This window comes from Hermetia illucens, chromosome 2, assembly GCF_905115235.1.
Source record: "Hermetia illucens chromosome 2, iHerIll2.2.curated.20191125, whole genome shotgun sequence".
NCBI classification, from domain to species: domain Eukaryota; kingdom Metazoa; phylum Arthropoda; class Insecta; order Diptera; family Stratiomyidae; genus Hermetia; species Hermetia illucens.
The window spans coordinates 78,473,773-78,500,916 of NC_051850.1; the positions used below are offsets into that span (position 1 = coordinate 78,473,773).

Sequence of the window (27,144 nt, forward strand, 5' to 3'; positions counted from 1 at the left end):
CATTAACATGTAGCATGTAAAATTTGCATATATTATGATAGGATAACTTTGTTAGTAATAGTGCGATTTTCACTAAATTTTTGGCAGGATCATGCTCTATGCTATAGCCTACATTGTTGCTTCCTAGTTATGATTCTAGGGTGAACTTAAGGGGGGTTTTCCTGTCAATTACTAAAAATTATAGTAATGTACTACTATTAACTTTATTTGAACAGGTATCGGTATGGAGGATATTTCGGAACCTAGGCACTATATAGTGGAAGCCCCTGATTTTTTTCAGATTTTTTGGTTGAGTAGTTTCTGACAATGGATTCGATAAAAAAATGATCATTTTCAACCGCCCGCACTCCCCACCTTTTCAACAAACGTCAAAGCTCAGACCGTCTTCGAAAAGTACTAACCGAGACCTTTCATTTGATACCCCGCATGACTATCATCATCATCAACGGCGCAACAACCGGTATCCGGTCTAGGCCTGCCTTAATAAGAAACTCCAGACATCCCGGTTTTGCGCCGAGGTCCACCAATTCGATATCCCTAAAAGCTGTCTGGCGTCCTGGCCCACGCCATCGCTCCATCTTAGGCAGGGCCTGCCTCGTCTTCTTTTCCTACCATAGATATTGCCCTTATAGACTTTCCGGGTGGGATCATCTTCATCCATACGGATTAAGTGACCCGCCCACCGTAACCTATTGAGCCGGATTTTATCCACAACCGTACGGTCATGGTATCGCTCATAGATTTCGTCATTGTGTAGGCTACGGAATCGTCCATCCTCATGTAGGGGGCCAAAAATTCTTCGGAGGATTCTTCTCTCGAACGCGGCCAAGAGTTCGCAATTTTTCTTGCTAAGAACCCAAGTTTCCGAGGAATACATGAGGACTGGCAAGATCATAGTCTTGTACAGTAAGAGCTTTGACCCTATGGTGAGACGTTTCGAGCGGAACAGTCTTTGTAAGCTGAAGTAGGCTCTGTTGGCTGACAACAACCGTGCGCGGATTTCCTCATCGTAGTTGTTATCGGTTGTGATTTTCGACCCTAGATAGGAGAAATTGTCAACGGTCTCAAAGTTGTATTCCCCTATCCTTATTCTTGTTCGTGCTTGTGTTTGACCAGTGCGGTTTGATGTTGTTGGTTGATTCGTCTTCGGTGCTGACGTTGCCACCATGTATTTTGTCTTGCCTTCATTGATGTGCAGCCCAAGATCTCGCGCCGCCTGCTCGATCTGGATGAAGGCAGTTTGAACGTCTCGGGTGGTTCTTCCCATGATGTCGATATCGTCAGCATAGGCCAGTAGTTGGGTGGACTTGAAGAGGATCGTACCTCTTGCATTCACCTCAGCATCACGGATCACCTTCTCGAGGGCCAGGTTAAAGAGGACGCATGATAGCGCATCCCCTTGTCGTAGACCGTTGTTGATGTCGAATGGTCTTCAGAGTGATCCTGCTGCTTTTATCTGGCCTCGCACATTGGTCAGGGTCAGCCTAGTCAGTCTTATTAATTTCGTCGGGATACCGAATTCTCTCATGGCCGTGTACAGTTTTACCCTGGCTATGCTATCATAGGCGGCTTTAAAGTCGATGAACAGATGATGCAACTGTTGTCCATATTCCAACAGTTTTTCCATCGCCTGCCGCAGAGAGAAAATCTGATCTGTTGCTGATTTGCCTGGAGTGAAGCCTCTTTGGTATGGGCCAATGATGTTCTGGGCGTATGGGGCTATCCGGCCTAGCAAGATAGTGGAGAATATCTTATAGATGGTACTCAGCAACGTGATACCTCTATAATTGCTGCACTGTGTGATATCTCCCTTTTTATGTATGAGACAGATTATGCCTCGCTGCCAATCGTCAGGCATTGATTCGCTGTCCCATACCTTGAGCACAAGTTGATGAACCACTTGGTGTAACTGGTCGCCTCCATATTTAACCAATTCGGCTGTAATTCCATCGGCTCCTGGCGACTTATGATTTTTTAGCCGATGAATTGCACGGACTGTTTCTCCTAAACTTGGTGGTGGCAGTATTTGTCCGTCGTCTTCAGTTGGCGGGACCTCCAACTCGCCGATGTTCTGGTTGTTCAGTAGCTCATCAAAGTACTCAACCCATCGCTCTAATATGCCCATTCTGTCGGAAATCAGATTTCCCTCTTTGTCTCGGCAGGATGAGCATCGAGGTGTATAAGGCTTCATCCTGCTGACTTGTTGGTAAAACTTCCGCGCCTGGTGCGGTTGCTCCCTGTACTTTTCTAGTTCACAGACTTGTTGGTTCTCCCAGGCTTCCTTTTTCCGTCTGTGAAGTCGCTTCTCCGCTCGACGGAGTTCGTGATAAGTCTCTGCGCGTGCCCGCGTTCTTTGAGAATGCAACATTACTCGGTATGCGGCATTCTTCCGTTCCGTTGCTAGCTTACATTCATCGTCAAACCAGCCGTTCCGACTCCTTTTGCGGCTGGGGCCAAGTATATTTGTGGCCGTATCCATGATAACGTTCTTCAGGTGGTTGTGAAGATCATTAGTTGATGCTTCATCTCCAGGTCCTCTATTGACTGCGGTTATTGCGGCATCCATTTCCCTCTTATAGGTGTCGCGGAGGGTTGTGTTGTGGATGGCTTCAGTGTTCACTCTCACCTGATTGTCAGAGGGGATTCTAGATGGTATTGTTATTCGAGCTCGGAGCACCATGCCAACGAGATAGTGATCCGAGTCTATATTGGCCCCCCTATATGTTCTGACATTCATCAAGGCTGAGAGGTGGCGGCGTTCGATCAACACGTGGTCAATTTGGTTGAAAGTGGTCCCGTCTGGAGAGGCCCACGTATGTTTGTGGACCGCTTTCCGCGCAAACCAGGTACTTCCAACAACCATTTCGTGTAACCCTGCTAATTGAATAGTCCGCAGTCCGTTATCATTTGTTTTTTCGTGTAAGCTATGGGAGCCAACGTATCGCCTGAATACGGGCTCCTTCCCTACTTGGCTGTTGAAATCCCCAAGTATGATTTTGATATCATATCTGGGACAGGCTTCGAGGGCTCTTTCTACTGCCTCGTAGAAGGTATCCTTCTCCGACTCTGCAGTCTCCTCTGTAGGGGCGTGAACGTTTATGAGGCTTATATTTCTAAACTTGCCTCGCAAGCGCAGAGTGCATAGCCGTTCGCTTATACTTTCAAAGCCGATAACAGCAGGTTTCATTTTTTGGCTGACTAAGAAACCTACTCCGAGCACATGGTTTACTGGATGGCCGCTATAATATATGGTGTAGTGGCTCTTCTCCAGGAAACCGGTCCCTGTCCATCGCATCTCTTGCAACGCTGTTACATCAGCCCTATATTGGGACAGGGTATCGGCTAGCTGCTTATCAGCTTCATCTCTGTACAGGGAGCGCACGTTCCATGAGAAAATGCGCAAATCGTTGTTCCTTTGTCGTTGCCGGGTCCGTCGTTTTAATATCCGTCCTATCCGAGGCTCCTGTTGTGGCTTCGTAACGGTTGTTTTCCGTGTAGGGTTGTCAGCCCTACCCAACCCCCAACCTGGAGGACCAGTTGGTACAATTTGTCCCATTTTTAGGCGCGGGAGACTCGCCTTCATCCTTCTCCGTCTGCAGCTTTTCGTTAAGAAAGAGCTCCCAGCGGTCACCACGTGGAGGTGGAGATAGGGTTTGGTAGTAGAGCTGTTGGTGTTGGTTCAGCAGGCATTTCCCAGGTTTTATGCTCCATCGTGGGTACCAATCCACGTTTCGCCCCGGGACCTATACTACCCTTTGACCACCGCATGACTATATTTGATGAAAAAAAATTTACATCCCCCTTTTGCATGAGAACCCCTTCTCAAATTCGACGTAAAAAGATGTAACTCACTATATTCGTGAGTGTTCACGCATATAGTGAGTTCACACACAGTTCCCACCTGTCTACCAAATTTGGTGCCAATCGCTATAACAGTTTCCGAGAAAAATCCGTGTGACAGACAGACAGACAGACGGACAGACAGACAGACAGTACGATGTTAATTAGGGTTTGTGTTTATACAAAACTTTAAAAACGGCTCGACAGCGCGCATGGAGCCGTAAATTTCCGGACCCGAGTGCTGCGATCGAGAGGGAAGATCCACGAGAGATCACAGTCCCAATCAATGTTTATTCTGGCTCAGATAATTATTGAGGCGCGGCCTCTGAGGTTCACTCCCATCCTTCACATTCTCAGATTATTATTTAGAGTTTTTTTCGTTAGGCCGTTGCGAATTCTTCTGTATGTTGTCTATTTTTAGATCCGGTGCGGACCCACGCGTCGATATAGACACGTTAATTTTGTGTTAATGACACGTGAGGGATCAAAGCGCTCAAAGAAACCCCCCACATTCCCGAGCCAGAGGCGTGCAAGAACGTGTCAATCGAGCACTTTAATGGAGCTTCAGCTTTTGCGGGTGACCTTCACGGTCAATTTTGCCAACCTTTAGGTTTCTGGAATAGCTCTTCCCTCTAGCTCGTCTTCGGCCACTAAGGACGATCGTCTGATCCTCCGATTTCCCCTAGGTTCATTACAAATGATGCCCCACATTGGCGCCAGTTGTAATGAACCTCGGGGAATAGGATGATCAAACGACCATCCTGAGAAGCCGAAGACGACCTAGAAGGAAGAGATATCCTAGAAACCTAAGAAGTTGGTGAAATAAACTATGCTATACTTTTGTTAACGTGCTTTGCGGTGTGGCTGGGGAACGGACGTTGCTGTGGCGTCAGCAATTTGTCCGAATCCAGTCTGCACCTGGTGCAAAATTTCATACTTGTTTTTAATTTGAGTTAGCACCTCCCAGGCTAGTTGGTGTCTAGTGTATAGCGAGATGATTTTGGCCAATTGTTCTATACGATTCGGACATTTCGTTCATTGCGTCAGTGATGTGGTTCATTTTCTGGATTACTTGGTTTAATTTTGACCTTTTAGTCCACTGGGATTCATTCATCATTTTTGTTGTCGTTAAAAATAAGTTGCTTTGTTGGTGAGTGATCTCTTTTAGTCGGTGTTGGTTTTCATTGAGTTTGAGTCCAAGTCTCGGTAGACCTCGCCGTTCACGTTGAATACTCATTGCAACAGGTTTCTCAGAAGTCTCCGTTTCTTGCGGGCCACAACCCATGGTTGGATTAGTCTCGCCGTGCTAAATGCTTCGTGTTGAAGTTATTCCATTAACTCAGTACATTGAAATTTAGTATGTAAATTTTGTGCTGCGGAGCATGTCCGTGATATGTTTTATACAGTTGTATGGTGGTCAGGTCTGTAGGTATTTATTCAGTGGTTAGTTCGAAGTTGACCCTTAATTGCCCTCGTGAGAGTTGAACCTCTCCCAAAAGTTCACTCCGAGTCATCGAAGTGAACAGACGTCGGTGCAGATAGAAAATTAATTGTGAAAATTGATAGTGAGTGGTGATAGTGTGGTAGTGCGGGACAAGACAGAACAGAGAAGCATACAACTGCAGGGAGAAGCAGATACTCAAGGAAGTATCGTTCTGTTTCGTTATACAGTGCAGCTCAAGATTATTGAGACACTGCATAGCCAAGTGATAAATTTACTAGTGACGTTTTTATCTTTTCAGTGAAGTCCAGGAGGAAGCCACGCAGGACGGGCTTGGGGACAGAATGTCCGCCAAGAGGACGAAGCTGATCCTGCCTGACGAAATGTCATCAGAGGAGGAGGGAGCCATGGGTCCTACATCGGTGGAAGGAAATTCGAGCCTGCTCAGCAAGATTGCAGAGCTCGAACAAGAAAAGGCCGCCATGGCCCAACAATTGGAGTGCCAGCTGGCACTCATAAAACAACTGCAGCAGCAGATGGCTGATCTGCAAGCAGTCAACATGGCCGGGAAGCAGCCGGTGCAGCAAGAACAACAGCAGCAGCTACTTAACCATCAACGGCATCAACAGCAGCAGCAACGAAAACACCAAAGGCAGGAGCAGCAGCAGCAGCAACGACAGCAGCAGCAGCAACAACAGCAGCCAGAAGAAGATGACGGCATGTGCCCGGAGGTCATCATCGAGGAGGAGGAAGGAGACCCCTTCAATTTCGTCGTCCGGAAAAAAAAAGGCAGCGAATAGGACTAAGGTTAGTGCAACCACTGTAAGTGCCCCACCAACCACCCCAAAATCCTCTCCCCAAGCAGCCACCCCAAAGAAACCCAAAATTCCCCCGATAACTGGGTACAGGCTAAATGTACCGCAGTTTTTACGTTTAATTAAAGAGAAAGGGTTGAAAGCAACCCTGAAGAACACGAGGGCTGACAAGACCCTCATCTTCGCCGAGACGGTTGAAGACCATGCTGCGATTTTCGCTCTCATAAGAGAGAAAGGGCTTCACGCCACCACCAGCACCCCACCGACCCTTAGAACAAAGTCGCTGGTTATTCGCGGTCTCCACAGGGAGACAGACCCAGCAGACATATTGCGGGAACTCAATGAAGATTACCCGCAATTAAAAGTGAAAACTGTGGCCAATCTAATTACGCGTGCAGATAAGCTTCTGCACAGCCAGAACCCTGCACTCCCGATGAGGTCTCAATCGGGACTTTTCATAGCCACCTTCGAGCCCTCCCAAGAGCTCAGTGAAGTATTGAAAATTAAGTATATACTTCACCAGAAGATTTCGCTTGAGAAAGTCAAGCCAATTGAAGAAGTGCAGTGCTACAACTGCCAGAACTTCGGGCACATTGCCCCTAACTGCTCCATTGTGCACAGGTGCGTGAAGTGCGCAAAAAAACACGTTCGCGGGGAATGCCCCACACCATCGGCTGAGACGCCGCATTGCTGCAATTGCGGCCAGACCGGACATCCTGCCAACTACCGCGGATGCCCGGCATACAAAGATATGGTTGCCAGAAGGGAAGCTGGCAGGGCGCGAAAAAATGCTGAAACGGCGAGGACCAAGCAAACGGTGACACAGATGTCACAAAGCTTGTCCCGGCCAGGTGTATCATACGCCCAAGCAGCTAGGAATACTCTTCCTAGAGCTGCACCTCAAGCTCCACAAGGCAACAAACTGGCCTTCAAGAACTTGGTCGATAGCCTTGCTTCCGCCCAAACGAATGAGCAGCGGCAGATTGCCGCAATCCAACTACTCATGAACTTATGGAGTTAAATATAGTTACATTTAACTCCGCGTCCCTGGTCTCACACGCCCAACGTGCCACTGCCCAAGCGTTGGTTGATACTCTGAAAGCAGACATATTTTGCGTTTCGGAGACCCACCTAAACCACAGACATAATGTCAATTTCACCGGATATACCACTATTCGGCATAACAGCAACACGGGCGCTGCCCTTCTAGTCAAAAAAGACTACCATTTTGAAGAAGTCGTCATCGAGGGCTTACTAGTCTGTTCCGCTGCAGCGGCAATAGTTAAAACTATCGATAATAAACGGATTTTGGTAGTTTCCGTTTATTTCAAATACAATTCCCCAAGTGAGAAACTGGGCCATGACTTAAAAGTCTTGGGCGATCTCCAGTTAAAATCAAAATATCTTATCTTCGGTGGCGACTTTAACTCACGGCACAAATCCTGGGGCGATAAGGCAGAAAATTTAAATGGGAAAACCCTGTATAACTGGATCCACGACCCCTTCACGCCAGCCAACCTTGAGGTGGTCTCGCCGGATTCGCCGACAAGACCCGCTAGTCAATCCATCATTGACTTTTTCCTGCTGTCTGATGAAACCAAGCAAAGTTTTCAGGTAACTTCCTGTAAAACCTTGCCAGGCATGTCCGACCATTTTGCAGTTGAACTCAAAATGGCCTCAACTTCACAACTGCAGAAGCGAGTTAAGATAACCATCAGGTCATTCGCCCACACTGATTGGGACAAATTCAAGTCAGATTTAGCACCAAGGCTGAACTTGAAGAAACTCGCTACAGATCGCAATCTGTCGGACAAAGAAATCGACGAAGCAATCATTTTGGCCACGGACGCCATCAATACTGCTACACGCAGAAATACCAGGCTTATCAAAGTCGATGAGTTTGTATACAACAAACTCCCGCATGATATCATGCTACATATGAAGGTCAGACAGATTTGGCGCAGGAACCTCAAGCGCAACTTCCATAAAAATGGAAATAAAGTTAATGCTGAATACAAAGCATTGCTCTCCCGGATTAATTGCCTGAGTACAATTATCCGGGAAATGGTGGCGCAATTCCGCAATAAAGAATTAACCCGTAATCTCGCAGATATTAAACCCGGGCCAGATATGTTTCAACATATAAATAGGCTAGCGGGGAAAAATAAGTCCCGTAATTTCGTTCTTACCAGGAACAAGGAACCAATCTGCGGAGACGCCAGAAAGGCGCAAGTCCTTGCGGAATCATTTGAGTCTCAGCTCAATACCCCTCCGCCTCAAAGTAACCCGGCAATAGTGTCGATGGTTGAAACAACTATCGCCGACTTTGTCTCTAGGCATTCAAATAGATTAGTCACATTCTCCCAAACGAACTCCTCGGTAAAACCAACGGATTCGCAACAATTCCTGAGTTTATCACAACTCACCGCCTTGACCTCAAACCTAAACGGTAAAAAATCAGCCGGACCTGACGAAATTCCTAATTACGTAATTAGGCAACTTCCCCGAGTCTCCATCAAATTTTTGCTGGCAGTATTTAATAACTGCATAAATAATGGCTACTTTCCCACCACCTGGAAAGTAGCTAAAATAATTGCGATCCGGAAAAAAGGCGGCTCTACTGAGCCTAAAAACTTTAGACCCGTGTCATTACTATCCAATTTAGGCAAACTTTTTGAGAGAGCATGGACCATCGGGCTAGTCCAATATTGCAATCTCAAAGAGATTATACCGAACCATCAGTTCGGGTTCCGCAGCAAGCACGGAACTCAACATGCACTTAGCTACCTTCACGACACCGTCGTAGCAAGACTTAACGTCAATAATAAACCGACCGTAGCATGTGCATTAGACTTAGAAAAGGCCTTTGACTCCGTATGGGTAAACGGACTAATCTACAAACTGATAGATCTTGAGTTCCCAATTCCGATCATTAGAATTGCACTAAGCTTCTTCGAAGATAGGTATTTCTACGTCAGTGTGGGGAATGAATTCTCCGATCTCTTGTCGGTAACATCGGGAGTACCGCAAGGATCCATTTCTGGACCCACCTTTTATAATATCTTCACGGCTGACGTCCCAACTCCTGAGACCGGCACCGAGCTCATTCAATATGCCGATGATACACTCATCTTCGCTTCAAGCCTCCACCCCAACAGGGCAGCCAAAGCGGTCGAGAGGTATTTGAAAGACCTTGGCAAATATTACCTGGCATGGGGCATTAAGATTAATGAGGCCAAAACACAATTCTGCACCTTCCGGAGGAAAGCTAGATACCTAGGTTCTAGAGGAATCCATAGAAAAGCTACACGCTTGAAAATGAAGATCGGAAACACTATAGTGAGCAATTCCCAGACCATCAAGTACTTAGGAGTTAAACTTCACGAACTCCTTAAGTTCAAGCCACATCTTGAGCTCGCTATCGGTAAGGCACGCGGTGCATTCAGTAGGATCTACTTTCTTCTTCGAAAGAAGGTAGGACTCAGCACCAAGGCCAAACTGACTCTCTACAAGACCCTGATCAGACCCATTATCTGCTATGGAGCGCCCACGTGGATCACTTGCTCCACCCGAACCATGTCCAAATGTGAGGCATTCGAACGCCGGATATTAAGATACTGCACTGGTCTTTCCTATAATTGGAAAACCAAGAAGGTTGGAAAAAACGCCGAGGTATATCGGCGCGCCAAGGTACAACCTCTTCGAGAATTCGTTCTCAACTTGGTGGAACGGTTCTTCGAAAGAACGGAGAACCATCCAAATCCACTAATCCGGCAACTCTACCAACAGGGTAGCACCTTCCCATTGGCCAACTACCTAAGGCCCTGCCAAATAGTGAGCGAAGCTCTTAAACCCGCCATCCTTTCCCTATATGATTCTCCCTGCCTGGTAGGGGTACATCGAGGCTAAGCACAAGATATGTAATGTGCTATTGTATATAGTAGGTTAAGTATTTATTGTTAGATTAAGTTAGATTAAGTTTAGACTTAGTTAGTTTTAAGTATTTTAAGTAAGTAAGTAATGCCTTCTGGCGCTTTTAGTGCAAGCGCAGTCTTTTAAATAGTTCAGTTGAATACAAATAATTGTGAAGATATATGTATTAAAATTAATACAAGTAAAGTAATAATTTACACAGAAGGTCGGGTAGGCCAAACAATTGTAATAGCCACCCGTTGAAATAAAGTTAAGTTAGTTAAGCTTAATATCTAAGCTAGAAAGTAATTAATAATGTATTAGAAGTAAGTCACTATGGTAAATAAAAAACTTAAAACTTAAACTGAACCTCTCCCAAATGTTCTACGTAAATTCCTCCGCTAAGCGGTCTGACAGAGTATGTGGACGTTGTGCCACCAATGCACAAAGGGCTGTTAACATAGTAATCATGGCCTTTGCATGCGTTTTAACAGCCTGCTTTCTTCCAAATTGTGTGTTGTTCCTGTTGGTCATCACCTTGATGCGGCACTGGGACTTTGCATGATTCGTCCTTTGGCAACGGACATATCTTGGTAAGTGATCGGTCAACGGCTCCGGTAGCTGTTTTTACTATTACCACTCTTCCCAGATTGTCCTTTCCGAGATGAAGTGCCGTTATCCCCCCCACTGGCCAGTTGAGCGATGCCTGGTTCTCGTGTTTGATTAATACTAAATCTCCTCCGTTTACTCGACGATTTTCGCTGAACCATTTACCTTTCTGCTGCAATTGTGTCAAAGATTCGAGACTCCATTTTTACCAGAACACTCGTTTCATGCTTTGAACCATTTGCCACTTATTTGACAGCTTGTTTTCAGTATGACCATCCGGAAGTCCGAAGAGATTCTGGCCGGCCAGAAAATGCCCTGGGGTGAAAACCGCGAGGTCGTTGGGATCACTACTTATAGGTGTTAAGGGTCGCGAGTTCATACACGCCTTGATTTGTGCGAGCAGCGTGTATATTTCTTCAACATTGAGTAGCGTGTTGCTGATTACCTTCAGTAGATGGCGTTTCAGGAACTTGACGACGGATTTCCAAATTCCGTTGATGTTGTTGATCGCTAATGTCTCTTGCGCTTCTGAGATCATATTTCCTACTTCACGTCTCAATTTTATGTCTGCGCTGATAAAATTTGTTCCATTGTCGCTGATCAAGGAGTGGCACATGCCTCGTCTTGCGATAAATCGTCTTATAGCCGCAATGCAAGTTTCTGCCGTTAAGTCGCTGGCTAGTTCCAGGTGCACTGCCTTGGTCGATAGGCAGACGAATACGACTATGTACGCTTTGGTAATTTTTGCTCCCCTTCCACTCCTCCATTTTATGATCACCGGACCTGCGTAATCCACGCCACTTTGTAGGAAGGGCTTGCCCAGAGTGACGCGTTCACTAGGAAGTTGATCCATCAATTGTTGTTCCAACTTAGCGGTTACTTTGAACCACCTCACACATTTTTCGCTTACCGCCTTGACTGCCGTTAAGTCGTTGATGATCCAATATTTTTCTCGAATCGCGGCGAGTACTAACTGAGCTCGCCCGTGTAACGTTAGATGATGGAAATATTTTATGAGCAAACTGGCGAAATGACTTCGGGGCAATATGAGTAGGTGCGTTTTATCTGGGACGCTTGAACTGTGTTGACTTCTTCCAGTCATCCTGAGTAGTTGGTTACCATCAACGAATGGTGTTAAGCGTAACAGCGAACTTGATTTCGGCAAAGAATGCCCCTTGGTTAGTGCCTTTATGTCGTTCGCAAAGGCTGAACTAAGTCTACATATATTAGTTCGGCATTGCTTAGATTATGCCAGGGTAAAACTGTATACGACTATAACGGAATTCGGTGTCTCGACGAAACTCATAAGACTGACTAGGCTGATCCTGATCAATGTGCGAGGCCAGATAAAAGCAGCAGGATCACTCTCGAGACCATTCGACATCAACAACGGCATACGACAAACATTACGTCCACTTTGACCTAGCCCTGGAGAAAGTGATCCGTGATGCTGAGGTAAATGCAAGCAGTTCGATCCGCTTTAAGTCCACCCAATTACTGGCCTATGCTGACGATATCGAGATCATGGGAACGACTCGAAACGCACAAACTGCCTTCATCCAGATCGAGCAGCCGGCGCGAGATCTTGGGCTGCACATCAATGAAGGAAAGAGAAAGTATATGGTGATAATGCCAGCACCAAAAACCAACCAACCAACAACACCAAAAAATGTAGGAGACTACAACTTTGTGACCGTTGATAATTTCTCCTAACTAGGGTCGAAAATCATAACCGATACGATGATGAAATCCGCGCACAGTTGTTGTCACCCAACAGAGCCAACAGTCGTCTCACCACAGGGTCAAAGCTCTTACTGTACAAGACAATGATCTTGCCAGTCCTCATGTATTCCTCGAAGACTTGGGTTCTTAGGAAAAAGAATTGCGAACTCTTGGCCGCGTTTGAGAGAAGAGTCCTCTGAAGAATTTTTGGCCCCCTACATGAGGATGGATGATTCCGTAGCCTACATAACAGCGAAATCTATGAGCGATACCATGACCGTCTGGTTGTGGTTAAAATCTAACTCAATAGGTTACGGTGGGCGGGTCACTTAATCCGTATGGATGAAGATGACCCAGCCTGGAAAGTCTGTAAGGGCAATATCTATGGTAGCAAAAAAAGACGAGGCAGACCCTGGCTGAAATGGAACGATGGCGTAGGTCAGAACGCCAGACAACTTTTAAGGATATCGAATTGGTGGACCTCGTTGCAAAACCGGGACGTCTGGAGTTCTTTATTAAGGGAGGCCTAGACTGGATACCGGTTGTCGCGCCGTTGATGATGCTCATTGCTTAGTATTTCAGTGCTCAGAAAGGTAGTTCTTGGGCGGTTCTTCCATCTTATGCAGTATGCTATGACTCTTACTAGTTTCGATAGGGTAGAAAGCATGTCGATTATGTCGTTGCTCCCGGATTCGTTTCAGGTCGTGAAACACGCAAGACGGTTGGATCGCAGTTCTAGATCAACTACAGCTTTGTTTTCGTAGCCTTTAATTCTAGACCGTTTGGAGGAGTCCTCTCTCCTTGCCAGCAAAGTTTACTTCGCAGTAAATCTTGGGGAGGCTTTCCCGGGACGCAATACCAGCTGGGTTTGACTTGCTTGGCACATGTTCCCATTGCTTGAGGTCGGAGCCAGTCTGCATTTATCTTACACGGTTGGCCACAAAGGTTTTTCATTTGATAGGTTGGTTTTGAATCCCTTGCGGAGTCGGTCCAATAATACTCTCTGGCATGCTATCGATGTGCTTCCAACGCTACCTTCATTAGCTGTGTTAATAGAACTGCTCCACATACGTGGAATGGACAATATCTTTAGGGGTGCCATCTTTGATTTTCATGTTAATAGTTGTATTGTTGTGGTACCATCCGGGTGTTGTACAAGAGCGTACAGGACGGCGGCATATGCGGATTCCGATGCGTCGCAGAAACCGTGTGCTTCAATGAGGTCGGTTTTGTTGCAACATAACCACCGTGGTATCGAACGGTGTTGTAATAATTCTTGTTGATTTCTTAAGTTCATCCATTTGGTTTGCAGTTCGATCACTATGGGCTCGTCCCAGGCTGTTTTCCTTAACCATAATTATTGAATGATGATTTTCGCTATTATCAGACATTGTTGGACCCAGCCAATAAAATGATTGAGACGTCTCTGATAGCAATTGTCTCATTGTAAGACGTGTATCCTTGGTCGCTTGCAAACACACTTTACATGTAAATGCCTTCGTTGACTCCAACATAAACTTCACTATATTTTCAGGTGTTAAGCGCCGGTCTGCGATCGCCTCCAGCCTAGTGCGGTGTGCTATAAACCTTGGGCGTTCACATGCAACATGCTCCTAGCCACGTTACCCCATCTTGGACAGCATGGTGACTCGTCGTGTCCAAATCGATGCAGATAACCCCGATAATCACCATGTCCACTTAAAAAATGTGTTCGCTCGTAGCTTAGTTCCCCGTGGCTTTTTTCAATCCACGTTCGAATGTGTGGAGGCCAGTTTGTACCTCGTTCTATCTCTTTTGCCATTTTGCGATAGATTCCTGCCGTGCTAGTTGCCGTCGAAGTACAATAAACTCCCCAATTGCATACATTTTGTCGTAGAGACCTTCATTCGCCAAGATGTCTATGGGGATTGTGCCTGCCAGTACATATGCTGCTTCTCCTGATGTCGTTCGATAAGCACTGCATACCTGGAGTGCACTTAGTCGATATGCCATTCCTAGTTTTCCGCAGTTTGATTTCTTTTCTAGAACGGTTGGCCAAACTGGAGCCGCGTATAGTAGCACGGAACTATTATAACTACCCTTGAAATAAAACGACGTCGACTTCGTCTTGGTCCACCAATAGTAGTATCCTCGAGATTGTTAATTGTTTTTTTAAAGTTGAGCCTTTTCTAAATCATTACTCCCAAATATTTAATGGGAGTAAATTGTTTGTTCACCAATTTTAATTTTCACGGTTGTGTCCTTTCTTTTGCTGATTAGCACTAGTTCCGTTTTATGTTCAGCAAGTGATAGACCGGACTTTTTTAACCAGGAATTGACCTCCCACATCACTTCGTTTGCGTAGATTTCTTGTCTAAGCGTTTTGCAACTACCCCGAAATCATCCGCAAAGCCAATGGTTGTCACGCCGTTAGGAAGACGTGGCATCAGCATTCCATCGTACACAATTAACCAGAGTAAGGGACCTAAGACAGACCCCCGTGGTACGAGGCACGTCATCGGGAATAGGTTCAGTCCATCGTCCGAGTCGCAATATAATCTTCTTCCTAGAAGAAATGCAACAGGGATGCGAACATTGTACTTCGGAGCGTGTAGTTTGGTTAGAGCCTCTACGATTTTTGACCACTTTTCAGTGTTGAATGAATTTTTTACAACGAGTGTCACCACTGCGCAGGATTTGTCATCTTGTATTGCAGAGCGAGCCAGGCCAGTCACCATGTTGATTGCTGATCGACGGTTGATCTCCCCTTACGAAACCCGAATTGTTTGTCGGATAGGCATCCTTCCTTTTCCGGAACAGCGAGCAGCCTGTTGTATACTACTCGTTCAAATAGTTTACCAATGGTGTTGACCAAACATATCGACCGATATGAGGAGGTTTACCTGGCTTCGGAATAAGCATCAATTTTTGCGGCTTTTATTGATCGGGGAACTCTCCTTCTTTAAGGCATGCCATAAGAACTTTGCCTAACATACCTGGTGCTGTCCTGGCTGCCATTTTTAGGGCGATATTCGGAATTCCATTTAGCCCTGGGGCCTTATTTTCAGCGTATTTCCTTACTGCATTAAGAATTTCCTCTTCTACCACCACAGGAATTTCGTCGGGGTTTACATAGATTTTCGGCAAATTTGTGTAGTTCACATCCTCTGGGAAGAGAGTGTCCACTATGTTTTGTAATAATTTAGGTCAGGCAAATGGTAGGGAGCGCTTCCCTCTCATTGATGATATTATCGACCTGTAGACGCCACCCCATGGATCAGAGTCAGATTCAGTACACATCCGCTTGAAATGTTCGGATTTGCTCTTCGTGACAGCTACTTGCAATTTTTTCCTCGTGTTCTTGTATTACAGGTGTAGCTCAACGAATTCAGGTTCATTTCTTCCCCGCTGGGAGAATCTCCCAGCTCTGAGGCAGTTTTTCCGACATTCCTCAATTATTGAATTCCACCAGAAATTGGGATTTCTTCTTCGGAAAGCACTACGCCGTGGCATAGAGGCATCGCCTCTACCAAGCTTCCCTAAAGATTTTCGTATTAGATTCCAATTGGCCGAATTGAACGCATTTTTCACATCCAGGGTGACTACCACGCAATATTTGCTGATACTACCCTTTCCGTGAATTGCATCTTCGGCCAAGCCAGTAACCAATTTGATGGCATCAATGGTTGATCTGGCTTTACGGAATCCATACTGTCGATCTGAAAGGCCGTGTTCGCTCTCAACAACCGGGAGTAATCTATTATAGATTACCCGCTCTAGCATTTTCCCCACCGTGTCCAGGAGACATTTGGGTCGGTATGAGGATGGTTCACCTGGAGGTTTACCAGGCTTAAGCAGAAGTACGAACTTGTGCCGCTTCCATGCCGGACATGCACGCTTCGAACAACTCAGCGAACATGCCAAGTCTGGATTTCACGGCAAGCTAAAGGGCCTTATTCGGTACTCCGTCCAGGCTCGGTGCTTTATTGTCTCCTATTCTGCCGTAGATATCCAACAGCTCGTCTCTGGTGACTGGCGGAATTGCCGTCACATTCAGAGGTGGTTGGAATGTGTCGGTGCTCTTCTCTTACTGGGGGAATAACCTCTGGATGATTTTCAGTAAGAGGGTGGGACACGTGATCTGCGGAGTTGAACGGCCTCTGAATCGTCCCATTACGATTCTGTAGGCACCCCCCCCCCCCGGGTTTTATGTCCGCTTTTCAGCAGTGCACTCCCTCTTGCGTCGCTGGATGGCGAGCTTGAGGGTTTTGCGGGCTGCCTTATAGGCACACTCTTTCTGCCCCTGATCGACTCTACCTACCGCCCTCTGTGCCGCTCTCCTGCCTTGGTGGCAGGCTGATCGAAGGCCGGTCAGTTCATCATTCCACCAGTAGTTTGGTCTTCTATTGGGGAATGAACAGCATTTAGGCATGGACGCGTCACATGCTTTGGCGATGCATTGAGCCAGATGGACGGTTCTTTCCGTAGAGGCGCCCGCATTATCAGGTTGATCTAACCACACCTTTATGAAGGTCTGCCCAACCGAACCTGACCCTCCTTTCTGAAAGGTGTTTACAGCACCTTCGTTAGCCAAAACTATGTTCATCTGCGCTAAAGCTTCTAATAAACTGCGCCCCTTAGCATTTGATTCCCTACTACCCCACTTTAGGGCCCAAGCATTGAAATCACCAGCAATCACCTTTCGACTCCGTCCCCTTGCGTCGAGAACAAGATTATTAAGCATTTGCTCGAATTCAGACAGTGTCAAACTGTACAACAGCTGTACACATATACACCACTTATTTTTGCCCACACAAAGCCACTAGCGCTCTGACTTGCAGTACATTGTATGGCCTGTCGACCGCAAGCCCATATCGTCGCTCCAGCAGTCGAATCTGTGACCCATATGTCACCGTGACGGTGTCTATACGGTTCGCTTATGATGGTAATTTCCATCTCAGATTCGAACGTGGCCTGCTCAAGTAAATCTTGAGCGACCCTGCAATGATTCAGGTTTATTTGAATAAATCACATTTTCTCATTGCAGTGAGCGCCTTTCAAAATCCAGGACATTTACCACTTCCGGCAATATGCCGGTTATCCTGTCCCTCCTTCACCTCGCACAATAGGCATTTGGGGTCCCTATTGCAGTCCCTGGCAATATGGCCTTTCTACCAACACCTTCTGCATCGATCAGATCGATCAATGCTGCTGGTGCATGCCTTCGCGAAGTGCCCAGACATGAGGCATTTAAAGCACCTCTTTAGTGAAGTCTGTTCTCTTAAATGGCTGAAAACCCATCCAACCCGAACTTTTCCGGCCGCCAACAACTTCTGCGCTGGCTCCACCGGTACTCGTATTGTGGCCGTCTGAGTACCACCATAGGCTTTTCGTAAACTTACAGCAGACTCCTCGGCAACTTCTTCCAACTTAAATTGCTCCTTCAGAGCAGTAGAAACTTCTCTTTCGATGTTACTTCATCGAGATCCTTACATTGTATATAGATCTCACGTTTTTGGGCACGCACTGCGGCATTCTCTCCAGGTGAGTTTTTCACTTAAGTGCGAAAGCCATCAGTTTTGCCCACGCTGGATCTTTTCAGCTGGAACATCCTCTCTCTGGGTTCTTGGGATTCGGTTCGCATTTCCGGTCATATCTTTCAGGACTACCCGTCTGTCCGTCTGTCCGTCCATTTTTTTTAAGGAGGTGTAAATCTTCAAAAGATTCTGGCCTGGGCACGCCAGAGTATGGGATTTTTACCCACTAAAACTACCCCGGACTACCACCCTACCCCGTATTACATCACAAGGCTGAGTTAGCTTACTTTAGCTAGGTCTCCTTCTGTCTTTCTGCGGGGTTCGTAAGTGCACCTTCCTCACTTCTTCTGCTTTTGGCTGCTTCTACTGGATTACAGCGATCATGGAATTGATCGCATCCCAGTCTTCCAGGCAAGCTCCTATTTTCCGGACAAAACTTTCCGGTGATAGCACTTCACCTTGAGTTTCCTCAAGGTCCCTTCTTTCACCCACGAACCTAGGACGTTGGAAGAATATGTAGGCTGGGTCCTCTGGGACCTAGTCGCAGTTTGGATAATTAGATCCGGTGTCCAATTTAAAACTGTACAGGTATTGACGGTATCCTCCATGGCCGGTGAAAAACTGAGTGAGATTATAACTGATCTCCCCATGCTTTCTCTCCAGCCACTCCCCGATGGAAATGATCAACCTGTTAGTCCAACGACCCTTTTCTGACTGGTCCCATCGCTGTTACCATCTGCTTATGGATCTCTCTCTTTCCGCTTTTTCACCTGCGATAAGAGAGAGATGGACCTAGTGTTATAAATGTTCATCATTTCGGTTGCCAGGATGTCAATCGGCATCATTCCCGAAATGACGAACGCTGCATCGTCTGAGACGGTCCTGAAGGCATAACACATCCTTTAGGATGTTCTTCTGTAAACCGAACTCATTTTATATGCATTGCCTAAAACCTGCAGCGCTTTTCTCCAAACTGGGACTGCATACAGCATGATAGAACTCACCACCCTGGCTATGAGCAGCCTGGAAGTATGCTCCTTCGTTCGGCATCATCCTTGCGAGAGCCATATTCGTGGTGGATGCTCTTTTACAAGTATGCTCTATATGCTTCTCAAAATTAAATCCTCCGTCTATCATCACCCCCAAGTTTTTGCTGGCCGGCTTAGAAGTAATGATACGATTCCCATTCTAATGCAGGCGTACTTTCTTTTGCGGCGCTTAGTGATGAGGACCGCTTCCGTCTTTTCCTCCGCGAGTGCCAGTCCAACACTCTTTAGCCAAGCCTTAACAACACTGATTGCTTCGCTTGAGTACAACTCAGCATCCTCGAGACGCTTTGCAACCACAACCGGTGCTACATCATCGGCGTAACCCACCACTGTGACCTACTCCGGAACCGGAAGGTTAAGTACATCATTATACATGATGTTCCACAGTAGTGGGCCCAGTGCAGAGCCCTGTGGGACACTTGCGGACACACCCTACTCCTTGGGTCCATCATCGGTATTATACCAGAGTGTCCGCTCTTTCAAGTAGCTATCGATAATGGCGGCGAGGTAGGCAGGAACACCAATCGTCGCCAGAGACTTTTGTATAAGGTTCCAATTGCCCGAGTTGAATGCATTCCTTACATCCAGGGTCACCACCACACAATATTTGCTGGTACAACCTCTTCCGTGAATTGCATTTTCGCCCAAGCCAGTAACCATACTTCCCATACAACCCATACTTCCTATCTGAAAGGCCCCTTGGTTCTCGACCATTGGAAGTAATATATTATAAATGACTCGCTTCAACATTTTCCCCATAGTATCTAGAAGATATATGGGTCTATACGAGGACGGTTCCCCTGGAGGTTTGCCAGCCTTAGGCAACAGCACCACCTTCTGCCGCTTCCATGGTGCAGGAAAAATACCCTCGGACATGCACGTTTCGAACAGCTCCGCGAGCATATCCGGTCCGCATTTGACGGCAAGTTTGAGGGCCTTATTCGGTATTCCATCAGGACCCGGGGCATTATTTTCGCATATTCGACTGCAGATCTCCAGCAGCTCGTCCCTGGTGACTGGTGGAATCGGCGTCACATTCAAGAAAGTGTTAGTACCCGCCTCTTCCTGGGGAAATAACTCCTGAATTATTTTGAACAAGAGTATAGGGCATGTGATCTACGGAGATGATCGGCCTCTGAATCACCCTGTCACGATTTTATAGGCGCTACCTCACGGATTTATGTCCGCTTTTAAACAGAGCTCCTTAAAACATTCCCTCTTACTCTACTGGATGGCGAGCTTGAGGTTCTTGCGAACTTGCCTGTAGGCATGCTCCTTTTGCCCTTGATCGATCCTACTATTGTTCTCTGAGCCGTTCGTCTGTTTCTGTGGCAAATCGATCGAAGGCTGGCAAGCTCACTATTCCATCAATAACTGGGTCTTCTAGTGGAGAATGAGCATCTCCTAGACATCCACGCGTCACGTGCCTTAGAGGTGCTTGTGTAACATAGAGAGCTGTATCCGCGGAGGTGCCTGCTTTGCTAGGCAGGCCTAACCACACTTCTATGAATTTTTGCTCATCCATCGCTTTTGAAGACCACCCTAGCGTTCTTTAGGATTTCGGTTTCCGGGGTGCGGATATCCTGAATTCTGGTTCCATCCTTAGTTCAAAGGTGATTGCCTGGTGGTCGCTGTACGTGAAGTCCTCGCTAACTTGCCAAGACATGTCATGTGCCAGCGGGCTGACAAAAGTCAGATTTACAATTGAACCAGTCCCCCCTTTCCGATCAGTGTTTACATCACCTTCGTTGGCCAGAACTACATCCAACTGGGCAAATGCTTCTAATAAGCACCGCCCCCTTTCGTTAGCCTTTTTGCTGCTACTGTCTGTCCGTCTGTCCGTCTTTTTTCTTTTTTTGAGGAAGTGGAAATCTTTAAAAGACACTGGTCTGGACACACCAGCGTTTGGGGTTTTTACCCACTAAAACCACCCCGACTCCCTCCCTGCCCCGCGGAACCACCGTAAGGTATTACATCACGGGACGGAGTCAGCTCACTCTAGCTTAATTCATTTCTACTATACGCGGCGCACGTGACCGCGTTTTTCTCCTTTCCTCTGCTTTTCGCAATTAATCTTGAATAGATGCGATCATGGAGTTGACCGCATCCCAATTCTCTTGATGTGCTACCATTTTCGGCACCAGATTTTCTGGTACCAGCACCTCTCCTAGAGTCTCCTCTAGATTCCTCCTTTCTTCTACAAATCTCGGACAGTGCAAGAATGCATCGTCTGGGTCCTCTGTATTGGAGATATCCTCCATGTCCCGTGAGAAACTGGGTGAGATTATAATTAATATCACCGTCTCGTCTATCCAACCACTCCTTGATGGCAGGAATGAGCCTGTGAGTCCACCGGCCCTTTCCCAAGCGTTCCCACCGCTCTTGCCATCTATTTATGGATCTCTCCCTCTCAGCGTTCTTCGTCTACAATAAGGGAGAGATTGACTTCGCATGGTAAATATTCGCCATCTCATCTGCCAAGATGTCAATCGCCATCATTCCAGAGATGACGAATGCTGCACTATCTGAGACAGTCCTGAAGCCAGAGCATACCCTCAGAGCTGTCCTCTTATAGACTGCATTCAGTTTGCTAGTGTTAACTGACGTCTCGCTCCAAACTGGGGTCGCATAGAACGTGATTGAGGTCACTACCCTGGCTATAAGCAACCTAGAGGTATGCCGTGGCCCTCCCACGTTCGGCATCATCGTCGCCAGGGCCATACTCGCAGTGGATGATTTATCACAAACATACTGCACGTGTTGCTTATAGCTGAGCTTCCTGTCAATCACCATCCCTAAGTATTTGAGCGGCTTGGAGGTGATGATATGATTCCCGATTCTAATACAGGCGTAGTTTCTTTTCCGGCGCTTAGTGATGAGGACCGCTTCGAGGATGCTTTACGACAACAACCAGCGCTATGTCGTCAGCGTAATCCATCACGGTGGCCTCCTCCGGAAGGGGAAGGTAAAGTACATCGTTGTACATGATGTTCCACAGTAGTGGGCCCAATACGGATTGCTGCGGGACATACTCCTGGGGTCCGTCATCGGTGTCATACCAGAGCCTCCTTTCAGTTAAGTAACTATCGACGATAGCAGCGAGGGATTTGCGTATTAGATTCCAATTGGCCGAATTAAATACATTTTTCACATCCATGGTTACTATCACGCAATATTTGCTGGTACTACCCCGTCCGTGGATTGCATCTTCGGCCAAGCCAGTAACCAATTTGATGGCATCAATGGTTGACCTGGCTGGATGGATGGGTCACCTGGAGGCTTGCCAGGCTTAGGCAGAAGTACCAACTTCTGCCGCTTCCATGCCCCTGGAAATATTCCTTCGCACATGCACGCTTCGAACAACTCAGCGAACATGTCCGTACTGTACAAATTTCTGCTTTTGATGTTATTTCATCGAGATCCTTACATTGTATGTAGATCTCATGTTTTTGGGCACGCACTGCGGCATTCTCCCCAAGTGAGTCCTTCACCCGAGTGCGAAAGTCATCAGCCTTGCCCACGCTGGATCTTTTCAGCTCGAACATGAGATCCCCTTTCTGGTTTCTTCGGATTCTCCGCGTAGGACAGATTTCCCTTACTGGAGATAACAATCGCATCTGGACGTTTTCGCAATTTTGCTTTTCATTTCGCTTTTTAGCTCGTAACCTTAGTTCATCCATCGTTTCCGTTCGTCTTGGGCTTCGCAACGCTGGTCGACCTTTCTACATTCGCTGTACGCTTTCCTCCTTCAGAGCTATTAGTGCTGGCTTTCAGAGTTTCCTGTCCGCCTTTTTTTCTCTTAGGTGCCTGCTGATTATTTGAAGGATCCCCCTCTTTTTCCCGTACTCGTTTATTTCGCCGTGTTTCGATGGTAGTACGGTTAGGTGTCACTTGGGTCGCTTGTGACACTGTTGGCAGAGCGGGGTTCGGCGTATCCTTAGTATTCTTTTCCTCCATCTGCGATCTATTATAGAGGACTCTAATGGCCCTCACCATATTCTTGATGGCTTCGTGCACGTTGTGCTTGTCCTTGATAAACTCGGACAGCTCAACTATTTTTGCCCCAAGCTGGATAAATGGTCATTCCTCCGGGTCGGGACTCCGCTCCTTATAAGCCCCGACAGGGTTACTCCTTTTATACGCTGTTTCACTTTTACCAGTTATTGATCTTGCCTGTACTTTTTCCTTCATGGCCTTTAGCATTGGTGGAGATCTCAAAGCTGATGGAGCTTTTTTTGAATGGATCCTTATCTTGTTCCTGGAGCACCTCTTGCTGTCGCTCATCTTGAACATATGCTGTGAGTGTTGTTACAGTTTTTGTCGTCCATCGATCCATCTTCAGTTCATCCTTGGTTGTTCTTGCTACTGGCATTCTCGGTAAGGTCGTACTTCGCTTGAACACTTCCTTCTCCAGATCCAAATCACTTGTAACATTATATGCCAAGGTGGCCAAGTTGTCCACCACCGAGGCACTGCGGTCGAGGGATATCGACGACCGGGAGCCCACTTGCTCACTCCCAAAAGCCGCCGGTACTGGGGTTCCGAGCCCCTGCACCGTAAGTTTACTCCTCCTCTCGTCTTCCATGGTGGTTTTATGTTCTGGGTATCCTTCCCATAGCCATTTTGGTCCACGCACCAGAGATGAGCAAACACTAGCCCATACACAGTCAGAAAAAAAAAGTGCATGAACACATATTTACACATCAATAGGTATGCCCCTATCCGTCACCTGGGGTTGCGCCTGATGGGAGATCTGGCAACTCCTCACAGGTCCGTCTGTCCGTCTGTCCGTCTGTCCGTCTGTCCGTCTGTCCGTCTGTCCGTCTGTCCATCTGTCCGTCTGTCCGTCTGTCCGTCTGTCCGTCTGTCCGTCTGTCCGTCTGTCCGTCTGTCCGTCTGTCCGTCTGTCCGTCTGTCCGTCTGTCCGTCTGTCCGTCTGTCCGTCTGTCCGTCTGTCCGTCTGTCCGTCTGTCCGTCTGTCCGTCTGTCCGTCTGTCCGTCTGTCCGTCTGTCCGTCTGTCCGTCTGTCCGTCTGTCCGTCTGTCCGTCTGTCCGTCTGTCCGTCTGTCCGTCTGTCCGTCTGTCCGTCTGTCCGTCTGTCCGTCTGTCCGTCTGTCCGTCTGTCCGTCTGTCCATCTGTCCGTCTGTCCGTCCGTCCGTCTGTCCGTCTGTCTGTCTTTTGTTTTTTTATGGATGGAGGTGGAAATCTTAGAAAGACACTGCCGCACCAGGTTGCAGCGGCGTGTAGGATTCTCACCCACTAAAGCCACCCCCACTTTCTCTTTTTTGCTTCCCCGCGGAACCGCCGCAAAGCATTACTTCGCGGGGTGGACTGCGCTTTAAGCGACCACGCCTTCCATTCTTCGCGTCCTCCTTGCGCGCTCCGCTCTTCCAAGTTTCTGTTGAATTGCGGAGTTCACCGCACACTAGTTTCACTCCGAATTCAACATTTCCCCGATGATGTTCTGCGGGCTTAGGTTGGTTTTCCGGGAGTCTCCTAGACGTCTCCTTTCTGAGAGAAATCGTGGACAGTGGAACATAACACGCTCCGTGTCCGCAGGTGTGCAACCAGATTCAGGACACAAGGGAGAATCACCCAGCCTGAATTGGTGCAGGTACTTCCTGTAACTACCATGTCCTGACGGGAATTGCGTCAGATGGTAGTTAATCTCACCGTGTCATCGCTGGATCCACTCCTCAATACGGGGAATCAAAGTGTGGATCCAGCGACCCCTCTGCGAGTCAGCCCACCGATTCTGCCACTTCTCCAGCGACTCTCGCCTTACCGCCTTTCGGTACACTACATCCTTTTCATGAAGATTCATTTTCCTTGTCTCGTACAGGTAGCATGTCTCACTTGCCAGAATGTCTATCGGGATCATTCCCGCAATAACACACGCTGCCTCGCCTGATATTGTTTTGAAGGCGCTGCACACCCTTAGCGCCACTAAGCGGTAAGTCGTATTCACCCTCCTACGATTACTCTCACACGCTAGTGCTTCTTCCCAAACTGGTCCCGCGTATAATATTATGGAGCGAACCACTCCGGCCATAAGTATTCTGCGACTGTATCTTGGCCTCCAATGTTGGGCATCATCCGCGCTAATGATAAGCTGGTATTTGCCGCTTTCTCACAGGCATAGTCCAGATGTCCCTTGAAATTGATTTTAGCGTCAATCATCACCCCTAGGTATTTGATAACCGGTTTCGAAGTGATGACGTAACCACCAACACCGCAAGGTCAAGCTGAACCATCTCCAGCCACGCTTTTATGGCGCTAATGGTTTCGTTAGCGTTCATTTCAACGTCGTCAGGTTCTTTCGTGACGACAACCACAGCTAGATCATCTGCGAAACCGATTATCGTGGCCTCCTTTGGCACGGGAAGGACAAGGACCCCATTGTACATGACATTCCACAGGAGAGGACCCAACACTGAACTCTAAGGTACTCCTGCGGTGACGGTGTACTGTTTGCATCCCTCATCCCTGTCGTACCAAAGTGTCCTCTCCGAAAGGTAACTGTTGAGGAGCTTAGTCAAATAACTAGGGGCACCCGTTTTAGCCAGTGAGCTTTTTATCCACTCCCAGCTTGCGGAATTGAACGCATTTTTGATGTCCAGCGTCACCACGGCGCAGCATTTTTTAGACGACATCGCGTCTCGAGCCAGCTTCAGAACAACGTCTAGGGCGTCGATCGTTGAGTGGGCTTGACGGAATCCAAATTGTTGCTCCGATAGTCCATCCTTATATTCGATGATAGAGAGCAGTCTGTTTTAGATGACCCTTTCGAGCATCTTTCCTGCCGTGTCGATAAGGCAAGTCGGTCGGTATGATGATGGGTGTCCTGGGTGCTTATTCGGCTTCGGGAGCAAAACTAGTTTTTACCTCTTCCACCGGTCGGGGAAAAGTCCTTCTATCATGCATGTTTCAAACACGCTGATAAACCAGTCGGGTCTGGTCTTAAGGGCTCTATTGGGAACAGCATCCAGACCAGGTGCTTTGTTATCACCAATTCTCCGGGAAATCTGCTTAAGTTCCTCCTCAGTTACCGAAGGGATGGTGTAGACGTCCAATGCTCGCTTGTGTTGTTTGCGCTCCCCTTTATCCGGGGGGAAGAGCGCCGTCACGATATCGAGCAGAAGATGCGGGCAGGTCAATTGTGGTATTCGCCCTCTCATCTTCTTCATAACTATCCTGTACGCTGTTCCCCAGGGGCTTTGGTCTGCCTCTGTGCAAAGTTCCTTGAAGCATTCTCGCTTGCTGGTCCGTATAGCCTGCTTAAGTCTACCTCGATATACTGGCCGTTTCTCGTCGAAGTCTGGTGTTGCTCTAGATCGTTGGCAGATCCTTCTAGCACGAAAACATTCATCCCGTAATACCGCGATCTCTTCATTCCACCAATAGTTTGAGTGCCTTTTTGCGAGAACTCGTCGCCTCGGCATAGCAGCGTCGCATGCTCTCGCTATGCGTCCCATCATTTGCTCTTCCTCTTCCGTAGCCGCACCATCGGTACTTTAACCTCCCAATAGCATCTCTATGAATGCATCCTCCTCAAGCCCTTTCACGGACCAGCCTCGGTTTCCAGCCTGACGAGAACGCACATCGACGCATGGCCCATATTCGATGTGGAGGAAAATCGCCTGGTGGTCGCTGTGAGTATAATGCTCATTGACAAACCATGTCATTCTCTTCGCCAATGTGGTACTCACATATGTCAGATCGACTATTGGGGCCGACCCTGTCCCATGAAAAGTGGAAACGTTTCCCGTATTGGCAAGCACCAAGTCTAGCTCCGCGAAAGCTTCGAACAGGATACGCCCCCTGGTGTTCGTAGTGCGACTGCCCTAATCCACGGCCCATGTGTTGAAATCACCAGCTATGATCTTAGGGTTTTGACTTCTTGCATCGGAAACTAGCATTTCGCCGTTATGTGGGCAAATTCCAAGCAGACCTGCTCCCTGAGTCGACAAACGACCCAACCTATTTTTACTTTTCCAGCCGGCAACAGTTTGAACGCTGCTTCAGCTGGTAAGCTTATGATTGCAGTTTGCGTGCCTCCGTATGCCCTCCTCACTCCCCTGATTGCGGAATCTGGCAACCCAAGTGGTCCGAACTGTTTTTGTAAGACGTCGCATATATCCTCCTTGGTCGTGATTTCGTCAATGTCCTTACATTGTATGACAATCTCCTGCTTTCTGGCCCGTACTTGAGCTTCTTCTCCTAAGGACTTCTCCACCTT

General features: G+C 47.4%; 1 pseudogene; it reads left to right on the forward strand.

The window, feature by feature from the left end:
• The first annotated feature begins 5,664 nt into the window (after window positions 1–5,664).
• LOC119648479 overlaps window positions 5,665–27,144 on the forward strand; it is a 147,816-nt pseudogene continuing 126,336 nt past the window's right edge.